A 20,477-nucleotide genomic window follows, 5' to 3' on the forward strand; every position below is an offset into this window, starting at 1 on the left:
GAAGTACTTTATTTACTTTCTTGATCTCAGGAAGCTGATGGCTGTTACAGGAAACAGTAACACATAAAACTTTATTTAACCTGCATTGTTGTTTTTATCAATAGATAATGGGTTTTCTATTTATATTTACATAGGTTAGAACATCTTCCTCAATTGAAAAATGTACTGCTGCTCAGTGATTGTACTCTAGGAAATTGAGACTAGATCTCTCGGCAGCGGCCCTCACATGCAAAGCCATTACCCTGAATGAACCGGCAGAATTACATTCCATTTTGTGGTGCTCATGCTCATTAGCACCAAAAGAGGCAATTATTCGTGATTAAAGCTAAAGGAAGTATTATTTGAAAGGATTTTCAGCTCTCTAAAATTTTGCCTATAATCTTGTACAGTACAAAGCAGGAAAGGTATATTTCCATTTAGAAAAATAATTCTCTAGGCAGCATATCTTGGGCCTTGCTGGTAGAAATAACTCTTACCTTGTTTTGTTAATTTCCCTTTTCTATTATGGAAATTATGTCTGAGGTTTATCATATATACACTCATATCTTCTGAGCCTCCTCAATTAAAACCGGAATAATATATAAAAGTATGCACACGGATAATGTTTTTAAAAATTGGTAGTTTTTTTCCTTCTTGTTTATATTTTACTGGATATGTAAATGTAGTGTTAGGGGTACATTTGGAGAATTGATTCAAAATATCTAGATAACACGATGACCAGATATCCCATAATAGTCATTTCTGGTCATGTGTCACTAGGAACCAGGTCCTTCTTGATTACCAGATTGCAGTTTGTCTGATTATTAACTTAAAGGAGGGAAATTTAGGACTTTGCACAATCTTCATTAGGTACATCAGATGCCAAAACCACAATGTAAATGTGCTCACAGAAAACCATGAAGAAATATAGTGAATCTAAAGCCATATTATTAGGTATTAAAAGATTAAGGTCTGATTAAAGTATAAAATAACTGAATAGCAGTTTTGGACTGATTTATATAATTTATTGACATTGAAGAATGTGATTCTTTTAAAAGAAGAATTTTGATTATTTTTCTATTTTTAGATAATATTTTTAGTTATTAATTCATTACCCTAATCTTATCTATACTTTCCTGACCTAGATATCCATGAAACCAGTAATCCCAAGGAGGGCCATCTACCAAATGCAGTGTACCATTTTTATTTTTATGGAGTCCTAGCTGTAATCATTTCTAAGGGCAAAACCATTTATCTTGTTCTGTAGTTTTGTGTGGCTAACATTCATAAGTAGTTCATAAATGTAGTTTCTGGTATGCATAGCAGCCATCCAGCCTTAAATTTGTGGTCATATCTGTATACCTACAGAATAAGGCAGTTCCTTAGCTCAGTATTCAAGGTCTTCCAACGTCTAGTTCCAGCCTATCGTTTAAGCTTTTTTATCTGCTAATCTCCTTTTTCTCAAATATTCTGAGCATGATCCTATACCTCCGTTTTTGGTCTGTACATTCCATTCCTTGAAATGATCACCTCCTCCTTTCCTAGACTTTATTAAAAATCCTGCCCATTGTTAAGAGCCAGCTGAAGAATCTCTGCTTTTTGACCCTACCTCCTGGAATTTTATGTCATACCTTTATTGGTTCCATATTCTATATGGCATCACACTTCCACTCTGTTCACCCTTTTGTGATAATTATTGACAGAGGTGTCAGACTTCCAACTTCTCTGTATCCAGTAGAACAGTTTCCTATATAATAACATGTGTTCGATTATATAAATTCAATTTTATTGATAAAAATTAAATTTCAAATTGATGTGGTTGCTGTCCACAATAATTGTCTACCTAAAATTAAAAAGGAATTGGTACTTAGTAGGTAAAAGTTTAAGCTCTAAATTCAGTAGCATCTTATTTGTGCAGCATAATCTGCCACTAAGACCTTCTACATAAGAGAACAAACAATCCGGGTAACAGATATCATCTTCAAATGCTATGTCTTTATTTTAACCATTTTAGCGGAAACTGTTATTAGAATCTATCTTGTATTTTTAAACTACAGAACACATTAAAATCTTTAATGAGTGGCTCAGGGCCACACTGATGAATGCTGTCCACCAGGATGTGACCAGGCAGTGAGGTGCTGAGGGTGTGGTTTTCAATTTTCTCCTTCCTGTACACTTAGCATTGTCCCTATTGGAGTGAGTTAGAGAGTGTGGTGAAAGGTTTGAATAAAGTTGAAAAGGGCTCTGTGAGCCCGCGGATTAGCCATCATGAGCAAAGCTCACCCTCCTGAGTTGAAAATATTTATGGACAAGAAGTTATCATTGAAATTAAATGGTGGTAGACATGTCCAAGGAATATTGCGGGGATTTGATCCCATTATGAATCTTGTGATAGATGAATGCGTGGAGATGGCAACTAGCAGTCAACAGAACAATATTGGAATGGTGGTAATACGAGGAAATAGTATCATCATGTTAGAAGCCTTGGAACGAGTATAAATAATGGCTGTTCAGCGGAGAAACCATGTCCTCTCTCCAGAGGGCCTGTTTTACTATGATGTAAAAATTAGGTCATGTACATTTTCATATTAGACTTTTTTTTAAACTTTTGTAATAGTTAAAAAAAAAAAAGTTGGAAAGGGATTGGTGTTATTCCCTCAGAGAAAGGGAGACTAGGGGAAGAATTTTATAGCACTCAAAGAAAATGGGAACTGGTGTAAACCCAATAGAAATTCAATTTAAAACCAAAAGAATTTCTTGGCTCTAAAAGTTTTAAGGAAGATAGAGTAGGTTGCTGAAGAAATTAATAGCACCTTCTCTTGGAAGTTACTTAAAGTAATGGTAGATAAATATCTTTCCAGAATGATTGAAATCCAGCCTTTTGCAGAAGGTAGGGATGAGTCACATGACCTCTCATGATCATTTTTAATCTCATAATTTGGAGCCCAAGAAAGAAAGCTAACTAGGGTTGCAGGTTTTCTAAAATCCGCTATGGTTTTTCAAAAGACTTTTAATGGTTAAATTTATTTTATTTCTATTTTGTACATGAGCCTGGGGTCTTTTGGTCAGGGATGTATTTTCAGTAAGTCAAATGAGGTTGTAAATCAGGTAGATCTTTATAATTGCAGTTTAGTAAGCTGAGACAAGGTATAAGCAGGGAGAAAGATACAGCCGCCCACTTGCACTCTTGATTACAGACGTGGGTGGAATAACGCGTTGTGTATATATACATGCTCCTAGACTTACAATGGGTCGGTGGGCTGATAAACTCATTGTAAAGTGAAAATATCATAAATTGAAAATACATTTAATACACCCAATCTACCTACCATCATAGCTTAGCCTGGTCTACTTTAAATGTGCTTAGAACACTTAACATTACCCTATAGTTGGGCAAAATAATCTTAACACAAAGCCAATTTTATAATAAAGTGTTGAATATCTCATGTAAGACTGCTGTATCACATATCACTAACCCAGGAATGGATCAAGTATGGTTTTTACTGAATGGTATTGCTTTCACACCATAATAAAGTCAAACCATTGTAAGCCAGGGACCGTCTGTGTAAAGAACTGCAAATGTAGAGCTTTGAACACTGTTCTTCAGGGCAGCCGAGTGAGGTGGATTGGTCATCCATGGGACCATGTGCTGCTTGCGAAATAAGTCAATTGTCTTTCCCTCACTAGACAAGCTTCTCTGGGATTTATCAGAGCATGGCTCTCCAGGAGGCCATTTGCAGAGTTTGGCCAGAGTGACTAAAGGGCATCAACTCCCAATTTGCTCATAAACTCCCTAAGGGGTTTTGTGACTCTTTGTCCACAACTGGAATGGGTGGAGGAGAGAGTGACTATCTTGGATTGGTTGAGAATACTTTCTTTCCTCTTGGATTCCAGGATTCCCTCTCCTTCTCAATCAGAAAATTTTAAAGTTTTCTCCATCTCTGTAAAGTGTCTCTCTCTCTCTCTCTCTCTCTCTCTCTCTCTCTCTCTCTCTCCCCCTCTCCCTCTCCCTCTCCCTCTCTCTCCATCCCCACCAGACACCTCAGAACTTCGAGAACTCCCTTGCCAGCAAAACGTCTGCAGTTTCTTCTTCAGAGCCTCACACCAGCAAGGCAAGGAGCTGCTCTTCCAGCTGCTGCTGGGCACTGGGGCCGCAGAGTGCTCCCTCCCCAGCCCTGGACTGCTTCTGCTGCTGGGGCTGCCCAGGAATACTTTCTCCATTTCACTATTTTTTTCTTTAATTTTGAAATTATTTCAGACTTAGAGAAAAGCTCTAAGAATAATACCAAAAATTCCCATGCATTGTTGCACATGTTCACATTTTATCACATCTGTTTTCTGCTCTGTTATTCTGAATCTCTCTCTCCCTTTGTTTCTCTCTTTCTCTCTCATATTTTTTTTCAGAATCATTTGAGAGTAAGTTGAAGACATGTTGCACCTTAAATATTGCAGTGTTTTTTTACAAAGATGCTCTCATATATAGCCACAATACAAATTATTAAAATCAAGATATTAATCTATGCATGTTGTTCAAATTTTAAATTTTGCCAGTTTATACTGATGTTATTTCTAGAGGGAAAAAAAAATCTCCTCCTCCAGGATCACATGCAGTATGTAGTTACTATGTCCCTGGAGCCTCCTTTAATCTGGAATAGTATCTGGTTTTTTGTTTTGTTTTGCTTTGCTTTGTGTTTCCATGATTTTTGTATTTTTGAAGTATACAGGCCATTTATTTTGTACAGTATGACTCAATTTGGGCTTATCTGATGTTTCCTCATGATTAGATTCAGGCTGTACATTTTTTGGCAGGAGTACCATAGAAATGACCGTCCCCCCTGTGCATCAGGATCATATGATAATATATTTTTCTCATCACTGGGTTAAGGTGGTACCTGCCAGGTTTCTTCACTGTGAAATTACCATTTTTCCGTTTGTAATCAGTAAGTATCTGGTGAGAAGATACTTTGGGATTATATAAATATCAATTCTCCTATAATTTTCACATTCTAGTTTTACCATTCATTTATGGCTCTTATCTAAAATAATTATTACTATGATAATTACCAAATGGTAATTTTCTAATTCCATTCTTTCTATAATTTATTAATTGGCATTCCATAAGGAAGAGTTGTTTCTTCTTCCCCATTTATTTAATTTTTTAATATAATTATGGGTTTTAATTTTACTCTCTAGGTTATAACTTGTTGTTACCATGATTGATTTTGATGTCGCCCAAACATCAAATTATCCTGCATTTATTTAGCAGCAACTATTTCAAGTGGGTTCTTGTGTCTTTTCCACATGCTTCTGTCTTGTGGATTCTTTCTTCCTTTCTGCCACAGGACTATGGTCCAGGTTTAGCTTATCCTTTTCTTAAGCCAGTCATGGAATCATCCGTTTCTCCTAAGAGCCTTCATTCCTTAGAGTGGAGAACAGTATTTAGGAACCAAGATCTGGGCCAGGTGTGGTGGCTCATGCCTATAATCCCAGCACTTTGGGAGGCCGAGGCAGGTAGATCTTGGGAGACTGAGGCAGGCAGATCTCTTGAGGCCAGGAGTTCAAAACTAGCCTGGCCAACATGGTGAAACCCCAGTTCTACTAAAAATACGAAAATTACTGTATTTTCGTATTTTTATAAAATACAAAAATATGGGCGTGGTGGTGTGTGCCTGTAGTCCCAGCTAGGTGGGAGGCTGAGGCAGGAGAATTACTTGGGAGGCAGAGGTTGCAGTGAGCTGAGATTGTACCACTGCATTCCGGCAACAGAGCAAGACTGTCTTTGGAAAAAAAAAAAAAAAAAAAAAGCTTGACTGTCAAGTGCTGGGGGCATAGGAACCTCGTTGTCTTTATTTTTAAGCTGTAGAGCCTGGAACATGTGTGTGTCCATTAGCAGGAAGCAGAAAGAGCAGTGCTGATGGAAAAAATTGAGGGGAAAAGTCAGAACTGGCATTTGATGAAATTCAATATTCTCTCCTAACTAAAATACTCAAACCTACTAACTAGAACTATAAAGATTCTAAATTTCAGATTAACTTTTTCTTTTTTGTTGGGGGCGGAGGTACATGTAATGAAAGCTATAAAGGGTAAAGGACAGCCGGGTCCAAAAGTCTGCAAACTTAAGTCTGTAGTTTTTTGAGACCAGATAAACTTGCCATTGAATATCCATTAATGCCAAGCTCATCAGTTAAGTATCAATGGTACATTCAGGCATTTCTAAAATTAGTATGTTTGTTTGTAGTATAATCATAAAAATGTGTCCGCAGGTTCAGTTTTTGGCTTTCTTTATTCAGTGTTGAGGTATCGGGCAGTCCTTATGGAACAAGGCTGTAACCATAGGAAGCAGAGTGATTGAATGAATTGGGCGTTCACTTCAGGAAATCCCCTTTGCTGCCTCTTACATGCTGAGGGTTCACCTTGGCTTTTGTGAGGTCTGTGCACTATTTAAAAATGGAGTCTATAATTAATCAGCGCTGCTAGAAGATGGTGCAAATGGCCCAGTTCTGTGCCACCAGGTTATGAACTTGGCTCCTGTCTTAAGTGTGGTTTGCAGCATGCTTCCACGTGTTCCCTTTTTTAGAAATGATACTCCCCTCCCCCTGCCACCTCACACATATACAACCAACCACGTTTTAGGAAAGCAGGAAATAAATAAACTTTTAAAGATCTTTTGGGGTATGATTTAGTACCTTCGTTCCTTTCTCGCTTGAGTATTCATCGTTGTGGTTTTCTGCACCGTCATTCTTTCCTCCTCTGGTTTAATGGTAGAGATTTCTTCTTTAGGTACCACAACCACACACATCCATAGAGATCCCCGGGCTTGTCTCTCCTTTAGCCTCTTAATCGTTCTTGGCTGATTTCTTGAGGAAGCACCACATTGGAAGAGAAAAGCATCTTCTCTCTGGTTTCTTGCTCCCTGCTTCTCTGCCCGTCTAAGTCCATAGGAAGAAAGCCACATACTTCATCTCTACCTAGAGGGGTATGATGTCAGGAGGCTAATCATATCCACTCTGTCAGAGAGAAAGCTGCTTCTTCCCAGAATCTTAGATGCAAGTTACTGGCTTAAATGTTGTATTATAGGATGGCTAAATACAGGAGTACATGTCATAGTAGTTTGGGTTGCCAGCTACTAACTTCTAGTTTTCACAGACTGCCTTCATGGATTATTTTGTTTAAAAGAGCTTCCACTTACAAACTTTTCAAAGAACAACTTAACTGAAACTTAAGAATGTTTTTAAGCAGAGACTGAGTGGTTTCTCATTCTACCTGAAAATTGCTTTCTTGAAATAAATGTTTAATACCCACTGGCCTATCTTCTCTGGAAAGCAGGAGTTTCCATTTAGAAGTCCAGTTGGTTGGATTCCGGTAACCCCTTTCGCCTGTCTGTGTTAAGTCTCATGGAACCAGGGCTGTGCGGGAGGCACTGGCTTCTCCCAGAGGGCAGGCTGAGCATAGTATCAGGGCACACGCCTTCCCCTCGGGAGCTGCATCTGGGCCCTCAAGGCCCTGGTGAGAAACTGTACTCTCTAGCAGGGGTCTCTGGGTGTCTCTGCACCATGTGGTCAGCTTAGGGCTGCGCTTCCCAAGATAAGACCTGAGAATGGGTACGGGTAACAGAGATATTGCTCGCTTTGCTCCTGGGTGTCCCCAGAACTCCAGTGCCTGTCGTCTCACCTCTAGCCGCCTCACCCATTTACCCTGGGGAGCTGTGTAAATTCTGTCATATCCATGAGTGGGGAGATCATGAAGTACTCACTTGAGTCTGTCTTGGAGAGGCTGCAGAGTAAATATTCTACTTTCCCTCATTTATGGGCCCTACAAACCAAGCCTCAAAGGTGCGCTTCGAGGGACCATGACAGCATCTCTTAGGGACTTGTGTTACTTGGTAGTTCTCTCTCTCTCTCTCTCTCTCTCTCTCTCTCTCTCTCTCTCTCTCTAGTGGGACTAGCAAAACAAACAAACAAAAAACTAGGCTAAGCAAGTGCAGTCATTGATAAAATCGCATAGGTCTTTTATATACAGTCATTTATCATTTAAAAACTGAGATTTATTTTGAGAAATGTCACCATTAGGCAATTTCACTGATGTAGTGTACTTAGACAAACCTAGACAGCATAGCTTACTACACACCTAGGCTATGTGGCATAGCTGATTGCGCCTAGGCAACCAACCTGGACAGCAGGTTACTATACTGAATACCGTAGGTATTAATAGTTGTAACATAAGGGCGTTTTTGTATCTAAACATAGAAAAGGTACAGTAAAAATATGCTGTTATAATCTTATGGGACTATCTTTGAATATGTGGTCCATCATTGACCTAAACGTCATTATGTGGTGCATGACTGTATTTATTATTGATTGCCCAAAAGTAAGCTTCACGAGAGTGTGGACTTTGCTCTCTGCTGCATTCTGACCTTCTAGAAGAGCCTGGCACTTAGTAGGTTCTTATTATTTGTTGAACAAATGTTACATTAATTATTACGGGAAGGGCTTTTAAAATGTGCTTTCCTTTCTTGTGTGTGATTCTTAGGGAGAATTTTATTTTACTAGAACATGAACAGGCAGCACTGGTTTACTGACTTCCAAATGATGCCTGGTATGTCCTGTCTTCTTTGGAGGTCTGGTACTTTTGCTGACATTCAGCCTCTATCTTAAGATCATTTAAGTTGCATCAGAAAGAAGATGTCACTGTCTGCGTGAAACCTTGGGCAGAGAAAGCAGAGCTGTGACATAATCCACATTTATACATAGCTGGTTGAAGAGATACTTATCTTTTCCTTACTTGTTCTCTTATCAGATAATTCATTTCTTGATTGCATTTATTTTGGAAGGAAAATTCCAGCTTTAGCCATAAGAAGCTGTCAAGAAAGCTTCTCTTTACCTAGCCTTCCCAGCAGCTACACTCCTGGATGAGTGCAGTCAAGGCAATCATTAAAGAATCATAAGTTATGCTTTTGAAATGGTACTTAAGTACTTCATAGTCTTTTCTAAGATAAGGAGCCTCCCACCTTCATCCCCATGACACTTGTAGGAAAATACTGGACCAGCAGCTGTATCCTTGGGCTTTTGCTGGGTTTTGGAAGACATATTTTGACCTGTGTAATCAAGTATAGTGATGACATTTATTTGAATAGGATTCTAGTCTGTAATATAATAAGGAAAATGGCTATTTTTCCTTATTTTCTCATTATAATATGTTACACTAAAAGCTTTTGCCATTACTGTTTTATTACATTGGTCTGAAGTACAATATATTTTAATATGCTAAAGATAACATCAAGGTTGAAAATTGAGCTCTCAGTGATTTATTCAGAGGTTGACTGTTACTGAATGCATTGAAATGAGTTGCATGAGACAGTGCAGCTAATGATTTATTTGTGTATCCTTTTTTAAGCTAAGCTTGTCATAAATAAGAGCAAATAAATAGCTCTTATAGAATAGTTTGTATTCATTGCCTCAATGAAAACATTGTAAATATGAAACATACGGTCTGCAGTCTCTCTCATTTTTTTCTGAAAGCTACTGTTTTGCCTTACATAGCTCAGAATTTTTTCAAGTTTTGGCATGCAGGTGGTTTTTTTTTTTTTTTTTCCAAACAAATTTTTTGTCTGTTTGGATTTCTAACATTGACTGGCATTTGCAGTGAAACCCACTACTGTACAAATCCCATTCAAATAATTGGTATGAGAATAACCTAATCTGGACTAATGTGATATCTTCCAGGAAGAAAAAAAAAAAGAGAGAGAGAATAACCTAATTTTCAGCAGTAACTGGAACAAAATGAAACCTTATCCGGACCATCAAGAGGGCAGAGACTTGGTCATGGCCGAACTCCGAGCCACGAGCACAGTGCCTAGCACATAGAGGATGCACAATAGAATTGTTGGGGGAAATAAGTGAATGCCTGAGTCTAGTTAATCTACTTCTTTGTATCAGTGTCAACACCTGCCAGATGCATTCAGCTACCTTTTGACCAGTAGTGCTTAAACTCAGATCTCCTCTCAGTCTTTTATTTATCCCTTCATCCCTTCCTTCAACAAACATGCTTTACATACACTGTGCCAGGGATGGTCTAGGTGATGAGGACATAAGGATGAATGGCTTAGTCCTTGCTCATAGGGTAGTAGAGGGTCAGACACAAAATTCATCACAGCCCTGCAATTTCAAACATGAGAGAGGCTGTGGCAGTGCAGAGGAAGAAATAGTTCTAACTCTGTTTTCCATTTACTGAGTTAAGACATGTGGAAGAGAAGCATTTTCCTCCCCTCCGCTCCCCTCCTTTCCCCTCCCCTCTTCTCCCCTCTCCTCTCCTTTCCTTTTTCCTTTCCCTTCCCCTTCCCCCTCTGTCACCCAGACTGGAGTACAGTGGCATGATCATAGCTCACTGTGGCCTTGAACTCCTGAGCTCAAGTGATCGTCCTGTTTTAGCCTCCCAAGTAGCTGGGATTACAGGCACATGCCACCATGCCTGACTATTTTTCAGGGGGCAGGGGTGGGGGAGTTGGGTAGAGACAGGCTCTTGCTTTGTTGTCCAGGCTGGTTTCAGACTCCTGGCTTCAAGCTATCCTCCTGACTCCCAAGGCACTGGGACTGCAGGTGTGAGCCACTGTGCCCTGACCCATTGTTAAAACAAGATCAAGAAAGATTTTGTTCTGCTTGGTTGAAATTAGTGCTACACCTGGCTTGGGTTTCTAGAGAACTATTTTCCCTTGAACATAGTTTCCAGCTTGTAATAGAAACATTATGTTTGAGATAGAATATTCTGAGATAAAAGTTTGTTTGCATTTACCCCCTCTCATGATGGTATTTCTTTTTCTTTTCTTTTTTTTCCCCCCGAGACCAAATCTTGCTCTGTCACCCAGGCTGGAGTGCAGTGGCATGATCTTGGCTCACTGCAGACTCCGCCTCCTGGGTTCAAGCAATTCTCCTGCCTCAGTCTCGTGAGCAGCTGGAATTAGAGGCATGTACCACTATGCCCGGGCAATTTTTGTATTTTTAGTAGAGATAGGGTTTTGCCATGTTGCCCAGGCTGGTCTCGAATCCCTGAGCAAAAGCGATCCACTTGCCTCAGCCTCCCAAAGTGCTGGGATTACAGGCATGAGCCACCACGCCTGGCCCTAAACAACACATTTATATCTTCAGCTGGTTGTAAGGCAGTTTTTTGGTTGGTTGGTTGGTTGGTGGTTTTTTTCTTAATATCATTTCGTATTGGGTAAAACAAAAGATTTTCCTTAACTTATTTAGAATTGTTTAGGAAAATACTAGTTAGAAATCTGATTGTTTTTCTCCTCCATAGATTTGTGGTTAGCATGATTTTACTCTAGTATTCATGCTACCTTTTCATGTTTACCAATATAAAAACCTCTGTTTTGTAATTATTTATATTGAGTCCTGCTTTGTGTTAACATAATAGAGGAACTCTTTTTTTCAGCAAAAATGTTTTAAATTAATGCTTCTAAAGTGTATAAAGCTGGTTGAGTGAATTAAAGGCAATTCAGTTAGACACATAACCATGTGTCCACATGGAAATAAATATGCAGCATAATTCCACAGCAGAAGGTGTTGCTGAAATCATGAGAAAGAAATCATGAGAAAAAATCAAAAGGTGTTCGCTGAAATCATGAGAAAATGTAATACAGGAGCACATCACTCTCCACAATAAATTTGCATATGTCCTTTTATGTGGGCAAATACAGTCATCATTTTACATGAAGTCGAAGAGTTATTTCTGTAACAAAACAAAACACAAGTCCTTCTTGTCATACTAGACAGCAAGGAAGCAAAAATTATTAGGGTCATGTCAAAAGGACTCCAGAGTCAATCTGAAGAGGCTGCAACCAGATAATAAATATAATAATAAAGATAAAAATTGCAATTTATTGCAACTTATCGAATGTTTAAATTCACAAGTTCATAATGTTATTAAAAAAGAAACTGATTTAGAGGATGATAGGAACCCGTTTATTAGCTTGAAACTGCAAAATAACTGTAATTAAAGCATTTATCCTGCCTTTCCTATATAAACTGTACAGTGAAGTAATCAAGTAGTAAAGGAGAGGAAATATCATTTTATTTTTTAAAAATTTGAAGCTTTTTGGAGACAGGGTCTTCCTCTGTCACCCAGGCTGTAATGCAGTGGTGTGATCTCAGCTCACTGCAGCCTCAATCTCCCAGACTCAAGAGATCCTCCCACCTCAGCCTCCTGAGTAACTGGGACTACAGGTGCATACCACCATGCCCAGCTAATTTTTTTTTTTTTTTTTTTGTAGTCTTATTATTGTTGCCCAGACTGGTCTTGAACTCCTGTGCTCAAGCAATCCGCCTGCCTTGGCTTCCCAAAGTGGTAGGATTACAGGCATGAGCCACTGCACCAGGCCAGAAACATCTTTTTATAAACATATTCCAGCTAACCAATGAAAATAAAATGACAGGCCAGGCATGGTGGCTCACGATTGTAATCTCAACACTTTGGGAGGCCAAGGCAGGCAGATTGCCTGAGCTTGAGCTCAGGAGTTCGTGACCAGCTTGGGCAACACCATGAAAGTAGAGACGGATCTCTCCTAAATACAAAAAATTAGCCAGGCGTGGTGGTGTGCACCTGTAGTCCCAGCTACTTGAGAGGCTGAGGCAGGAGAATTGCTTGAACCAGGGAGGTGGAGGTTGCAGTGAGCTGAGATCGCGCCAGTGCACTCCAGCCTGGGCAACCGAGCAAGACTCTGTCTCAAATGGAAAGAAAAGGACAGAATTAAAATATAATCATCTTGCAATCTCCACCACCACCATGAATTAATGGATCTAGACAATGAACAACAACAACAGTTGCAAAAAGGACAACCAGAAATTATGTATCTTCTGATCAAGGATATTCGTAGTCTTGCCCATGGATTGAACCCAAGTCTAATCAAGCCACAGGATCTGCTTGGAGCATACTGAGCTGCAGTGCAAGTAGGAGATCAGAAAAACCCAGAGTGTGGACACTAGAGGTCAAGTGGCCCCAGTTCATCCACAGATAGATGGCAAGGAAAAGAAAGGGGTGATGGTGGAACCCATAGATTAAAATGACATTAAGATTTTTTTTTTTAATAGGCAAAACTGTTCTAGTGCCTGGGATGTTTTGGTGATGAAAGTATAAAGAAATGCGAGAGTTTATTGTAAAAGTCAGGATAGTGGTTACCTATGAAAAAGAAAGGAGGGGTGATTGGTTGGAGCATATAGAAGGTTTTCTGGAGTGGCCGGCAAACTTCTATTTCTTGATCCTAGGTGATAGTTACCTTATAATAATCCATTAAGCTCTATATTTGGTTTTTGTCATTTTCTGTATCTGTGTTTTATTTTTGGTTTTTTAGAAAGTGATCGTCTTAAAATGGGAGGTGACATTCTATGGTATCTTAGCTTTTGGGTTTTTGTAACTCTTAAAACTGAAACAACTTTTTCGATTTATTGGTAGCAGCCTATTGGTCATGTTTGAGAGAGAGATACAGTTTTTCACCTTGACTGCCTGAAGATGAAAACTCGAGTGCACAAGTGTTTGGTGTACCAGCATCAACTCCATGTCAGCCTTTGCATAGCCATCTTTATGTGAAGGAAATGTACTGAAATTTACTTGAATCAAATCCTCTATAAAGTGTTGAGTTTATTAGTTCATTAGAGAACAGCATTCCTGTAAATTTCACTTTCGCTCTCAAACGTAGAAAAACATAATTGAAGGGTTGTGCATTAACAGAATGAGGATGAAATGGACAAGGAATGGCAATGCAGAGTGAGGGTGGAGTACAGAGAAAATATTTAACTGTGAACCGGAGGAGAGAAAGAGGAGACTGCAGCATGAGAACTGTTTTCCCATTTTTCTATTTTTGTGGGAAGAACAGCACCAGCAGACACTGTAAGATGTGTACGGGAAATTTGCCCTTTCCTCCTCCTAGGTTGCTAAGCAGTTCTAAAATTTGGGGCAGATCTTTAAGCACTAGAAACTGGAGAAAAGATGTTAAAAGTTAGATTTTTAAGAAAGGGATGAAAATGGCTAGGATGTCTTAAAATGTCGTGAAATGAAGCTCTGTTATTTATCAGAAAAAAAGGCTTCTTTCTTCTTAGGAAGATGATTCTCTGCTCATAGATTAGGAGACCTGCCCTGGGGTTTGCCCAGCATTGGAGCTTTTCTCCGTGAAGTTAAGGATATTAGTAAGATTTTTTTCTCTACCAAAGCAGAAGATGCCTCTGAAGACAGCTTTCTATCCCTGTAGCTTTTCAGTTGCATCCAGTTAAAAACTTACAGGCTATAATGCATGTTTTTTTAGAGAGGAAATAAAATGAATGATGCCTGTGAATTTGTTTTAAACATTGTTTATTTTACCAAATAATTTAGATAAATCTTTCTTGAAGAGGAAGAGAAATCACCAGATTTAATTAATAATCGGAAGCTTTTTAGAGGATTTACTTTGAAATACCTCCCTGCCAATTTTTCATAAATTAAGCATAAACTTTCTTTGACCTCATCACATATAATGAAATAGCTGTGGAAGGGTTAAAACCAACTAAAGAGTGATTCTGTATCTTCATCTCCATTCTCCTGCAAAATTATACAGGAAGTTTGTTTCGGTTCTCAAGCAGGGTAATTACAAGAGACAGTTACATAATTTACAGTTTCAATCTACTTGTCCATAATCACACACTCCTACCTAGTTGTATATACCCCCATGAGTGTGTATGTTGTACTTTGATTTGTAAATGATGATTGCAGTGTGATTGATTCCTTGCAATGTAGCATATTGAAATGATTTTTTAAAAATGAACTTTAGCTGTTAGCATGTCTATTTGAGTTCCTGTTATTTACGTAGTTTGTGGTTCTTGCATTCAGCAGTAGCATACCAGCTAACAAATTAAACTCCCAGAGCTTTTTTTCTCATTAAATTTGGAAAATAGAGTATCTGTATAAAACCTAACTAGAAAAGTGCCTAGTACCTAGTAGGCACTCAGCTGTTGAACACAGCACAAAACCATTTTAGGCCTTTGAAAGTGGAATGGAAATTCTTGGATTAACATAATATAAAGGCTTATGGGGATAATATTAGTATATTGTGGTGAAGCTCTGCTTATATTAATGTATTGTTACTGAAGTCTAATTTAGCGAAACAGTGGACAGAATAGCAGCTCATTCCAGGGGTTTAGAGAAATGTATCATCTACAACCAAAGGAGTAGGCATTGCTATTTTTAACACTGCTGGTGATGATAATGCATATGTGTTTATTTTTCTGACAGCTAACATCTACTGTAGCCAGTTTGGACCTTAAGATTCCCTAAGATTAAAGGCGAAGTCCCTACATGACACCAAATCTATGGGGAAACCAGCCAGTCACTTGTCTGGCTGCCCCCTCCCACCCCATCTCTGCTGCTCAGGGTGCCTGTATAATGCACAGCTTCAGAGAGGCCTCAGCAATAACCCTGGGGGGACACAACCATTGACCTCCAGAGGCTTCTTACCTCAAATCACGTTTCAAAGCATTTGAGAGATAAATAAAAAATAAGTGAAAAGAAAAGTAGACCAGTGGAATGGGATTGTTTGTCTAGATAATCTGAGGACAACTAGCGACAGTTTCTGTGTCTTACATTTCCAACAGTAGTTGATCAGTCAGATTAGGTGATGGGCTGTGCTTTGATTTTAGAAAGTTATCTTGAAAACTGACAGATTCCCTTTTGAAATGTACTTTGTTTGAAAACAAAGAAAATTTCTAAGGAGATTTGTATTCTCATTTTTTCTTTCTTCAATCTTGCTGTGTATTTTTGTTTGCTGTGTGAAAGCTCATCATCCAGAATTGGAATTACAACATACTTTGTCCTATTTTTAAAAATTACAGCTGGTACACACACACACACACACACACACACACACACACACACACACACACACTCCCTTCCACATATACACACAGCATTTTAGGGGGCTTGTAGGAGAGCAAATGGAAAGGCAAGTTGCTCTTCCAACCATCCTGTCTCCCAAACCTGGTTCTGGAATCAGTGGTACTCCCATGATTATGTAAATGCCACCCCTCTTCCACCCTCCACCATCCATCTGTATGGTTGGACCAGACCAGATGACTAGATATTAGAATGAACTATCTCAGCTCCCCCCAATAGAACCTCAGACATATAAAAGTAGGCAAAATAAGTCTCAGTTTTTGCATTTAGTGATTTATTTAAGGAAAATGTTCAATTGCAGTGTTTTAGCAGCAGGAGAATGGTCTTACAGGTAAAGCATTTTAAGTGCATGCAGTCATTTGTTTGGAGCATATGCTTTATTTGAAGTGTGTATCTGTTCATCAAGTTTGCAATCTTAAAGCCTTTCATTGGTAAGTTCTTGTTACCAGAATTTTGTAACTTAGACATGGAAATTTTATCCAAGTTTCAACTTGGGGAGCAAGCCTTGGGGTGGGGGGCAGATATTTAAAATGCTTTCTTTTAGTGAAAACTGAAGAATTATTTTCTATTTCAATCGTGTTATTTTCTATTTCAAAAACTATTTCAGGTTTTTTTTTTTAAATGAATATCTAATGTAGATTCTTGCCTATTATAAGAGAGGAAATAATTTTAAAATGCCAAATTACCTCATCTTAAAATTTTTTAAAATAAATTTGTTCTTCCTAAAATATCCCAAAATTTAAAAGTGGTTTGAATTGTGGAAAATTAAAAGGTCAAAGAGGAAGCTCTTCCTCTGCATGCCTTTCTAATTTCTGTCATACCGAAGGCCATAGCACTGGGGCTTTATCATTACCTAACTGAAAGTGCCTCTGGGTCACAAATCAGAGCGTTAACTTAGTTTGGTGATAGGCAGTGGGCTTCATGAACAATTTGGTTACGTCAACAATTTGGTAAGCTATACTTACATCAACATATTTTTAAAGATTCTTGCCTTCCCCAAACAGTTCTAGTTTGGGCATAAATGATACTGACAGAGTATAACATCTCTCATTGCATGATGATTTTATCCTGTGTGGCAGGTGCCTCATTTTCCTAACAAGAAAATTGAAGGATGAATCTATCTCATAGTCAGTTACCTTATTAGAAAAATTTTATTCTTCTAATCCACTAGACCAGGAACTCAGTTGTGGTGACACACCATACACTCACAAATACTCCTTGCCGAATGTTTAACAAAATGAAACTCTGTGAAGTGTATCACACGGTTCTTTACAGAGTGGCCATCCTTCTCCCCTGCCTCAACTCAGAGTGCCTCTGTTTCTCTAAGATTTGCCTGCTGCTGGGATTTCTCATTAGGCACCGCTGCTACCACCACAGCCCTGTGAGGTGGCAAAATGAAGAAGTGGTACTGCACCCCGTTTAATGATCTGGCCCAAGTATAGTCCCCAAGGCCCTTTCCTTAATGTAACCCATAATATATCTGAAACCAGACAAGTCTGAGATAGGTAAGGATTGAGGTTGGGTGGAACACAGACGTCTATGGCTTTTTAAAGCCCTAAGTGTTTCTGATGTGCAGGCAGGGTCAGGAACCATTGAGTTAGACTCAAAGACAGAAGAAGGAGCAATAGGCCAGGCACGGTGACTCACACCTATAATCCCAGCACTTTGGGAGGCCAAGGTTAGGAGGGTTGCTTGAACCTGGGAGTTAGAGACCAGCCTGGGCAACATGGTGAAACCTTGTAAAATACAAACATTAGCCAGGTATGGTGGTGTGCACTTGTCCCAGCTACTCTGGAGGCTGAGGTGGGAGAATCTCACGAGCCCAGAAAGTTGAGGCTGCAGTGAGCCAAGATCACACCACCACTGCACTCCAGCCTGGGTGACAGAGTGAGACCCTGTTTCAAAAATAAAAAGAAGCAGTTCTCTCACTGGGTGAGAAAATCAGGTATAAATGCCATCTCACACAGCTGTCTCTGGCCCTCAGCCTGCTTCTATGTGGCATATGCTACCCTGGCACCCCCGGCTCAGGAGCACATCCACAGAGATCCATGCTCCTTGACACTAGGGCAGTGCAAGGGGAGGGAAGTGCCCTTAGTGCTGCCCGATGCACTACTTGTAAAATTTCTTTCTAAGCACCTGCGCCTTTTTCCTGGGGGACTGACACACAGAATGACAAAGGAGTCCACACCTACCCACAGAACCATGGAACTATCTGGTAAATCCCAGCATGGTTGGTCAGCTTGGACACACGGGCACACCACACAGCATCAGGGGAGTCATGCTCCTGCCGTACATCTTCCACTGGGGGAGTTGAAGGAAGACCATTCCATTCTGGAATGGACTTGGAGGGGTGAGGACATTCGGCAAGAAAAACAGTGGCCCCTTGAGGAAGAGCACAGCACTGGAGGTCTGCTGAGGAGCTTGTGGGATCCTGGAGAAGAGAGATCTAAGACAGGGGTTTAGAGAAACAGGCTGGTATGTGACCCAGGGCAGCCAGCCTTCTTCCCCAAAGACATGCTGTCTCCATGCTCAGGGTTTTGCTGGCTCAGGCCATTTTCCCAGAGACACACTTGAGTCTTGTAGAACATTTGGGTCTTTCATCTGTCCTGAGACTGTCCCTGGGCTCTGCTGAAGCCCTAAGCAGTCATTGTTTCTGTGGTTGGATGGGTTTGCTGTTTCCTAAGGGTAGTCCTTGAAGTTAAGAACTAAGGGGCCAAAGGGAATTTGGGGGCACAGAACTGTGTTTACTGGGAACTTTGTTGCCATTTCTTAAGACCACTCCCGAGGCACATTTTTTTTTTTTATGGCCTCTTTCTTTAATTTAATTTATATCTGAGTGGTTAGCTGAGGGGAAGGGAGAGGAAGGAAGGATGAGATGAGAGGAGAGCTTCTGTCTGAGTCCATGGAATGGTTTTCAGATTCCTCAGGCAAAAGTAGGAAAAGAAAGTTAGCTTTTCTCAATCTGATTCTATAGAGCAATCTACATGTCTATGTCTCTATCTTTTTCCTTCTGTTTAATGTTTATTAATTCATTTAAAAGATTATTAATTCATCACGTAGCATTTTTTAATGTGGCATTATCTCATCTCAATCTTTTTCCTTCTGTCTAAATTTTATTTATTTTCCCTACCTTAAGGATATTTAGTTACCCAAATGATCACCTTGAGACTTGATTCATTCAATACGTTGAATAATAATCATAGCTAACACTTATTAGGATTACTGTAATGTGCCAAGCACTGTTCTACATGCTTCATATTAATCCTTTCAAGAACTGTAAGGGATAGATACAATTATTATTCACATCTTAGGGATGAGGGATCCGAAGCACTGAGGTTAAATAAAATCCCAAGGTCACACAGCTGGTACAAGGTGGACCCCAGGTTCCATTCTGGGCAGTCTGGCTCCAGAGCCCAGCCTGTTCACCAACCCATAGAGCCTCTCACGATCTGTCGTATTATATTCAATATATGACATACTGTTTTAAAATACTGGTGACCTGTTGCCCAACTTGAAAAAATTCTCATCTTTGTTTAATGCACATGGTCGCAAAGTATGGTTCAGTGAGTCCACAAGGTCATAACTATTTCCCAAGTAATACTAAGATACTCTCTTTCCTTTTTCCTTTCATTTTTTCATGAGTATACAGAGGAGTTTTCCAGAATGTCATGAGCCCATACTCATGCCTGTGATATCACAGCAGATTAAATACCAAAGCAATCTATGAAAATCTAGCAGGCCAGGTGTGGTGGCTCACGCCTGTAATCCCAGCACTTTGGGAGACGGAGGTGGGAGGATCGCTTGAGCCTGGGAGTTTGAGACCAGCCTGTGCAACATAGGGAGACCCTGTCTTCGAGAAAGAAAGAATCTAACTAGCTTCTCTTAAGCTAGAAGTTAAAGAGATTTACAAAAAATGTAAAATAATGCCATTCTTTTCACTATAAATTTTATTTATATTTTAGAAAGTAAAAGGTATTTTTTTATTTTAAAAAAATGTTACATAATGGGCTGTTATCTTTTAAATGAATTAATATTTGTTATATTTCTCAGTAAAATCAATAGATAGAGCCCTTATAAGCAAAAGCTCTGAGTCCTGAGACCAAAGCATTTGAAAACCACCGATTTAAAGTATAAACCATTGCTATTCAAGTGTGGTCCATGGCACAGGAAGCTGTTGGATGTGCAGTCTCAAGCCACACCCCAGACCTGCTGAACAAGAGCCCATGCTGTGAACTAGAGGTGGTTTGTCTGCACAATAGGAAGTTGAGAAGCAGAGGCATAGAACATCTGCACAAAACGATTTGGCAACTCAGTGACTTCTAGCTAAGTTTCAGTCTGGTGGGGCTTTGGAGAGTCCATTCTTTAGTTATCTGCCATCCAAGGAGCTGAGTGAGGTCTCACCTATTTAAGACTCTTCAGTCCTACTGTCTCTTCAGTGGCCACACCCTCATCAAAGCCAGCAGCTTCAGAGCAGGGTTCTAGCAGCGATTTTCAAACTCAGGCACATCAGAATCACTTGGAGGGACTTCTGAAAGCACAGGAGCTAAGCCCTGCCCCTCCCCGCTAAAGATTCTGATTCAGCAGGT

General features: G+C 39.6%; 1 protein-coding gene and 1 pseudogene across 12 annotated transcripts in view; both read left to right on the top strand.

Annotated features, from left to right (window-relative positions):
- KAT6B (lysine acetyltransferase 6B) overlaps positions 1-20,477 on the top strand; it is a 205,554-nt gene that overhangs the window by 167,254 nt on the left and 17,823 nt on the right. The gene's annotated exons all lie outside the window — the stretch shown is intronic.
- Positions 13-11,422, top strand: LOC116535436 (annotated as a pseudogene).

This window comes from Sapajus apella, unplaced genomic scaffold, assembly GCF_009761245.1.
Source record: "Sapajus apella isolate SASKATOON/1434 unplaced genomic scaffold, GSC_monkey_1.0 scaffold94, whole genome shotgun sequence".
NCBI lineage: Eukaryota > Metazoa > Chordata > Mammalia > Primates > Cebidae > Sapajus > Sapajus apella.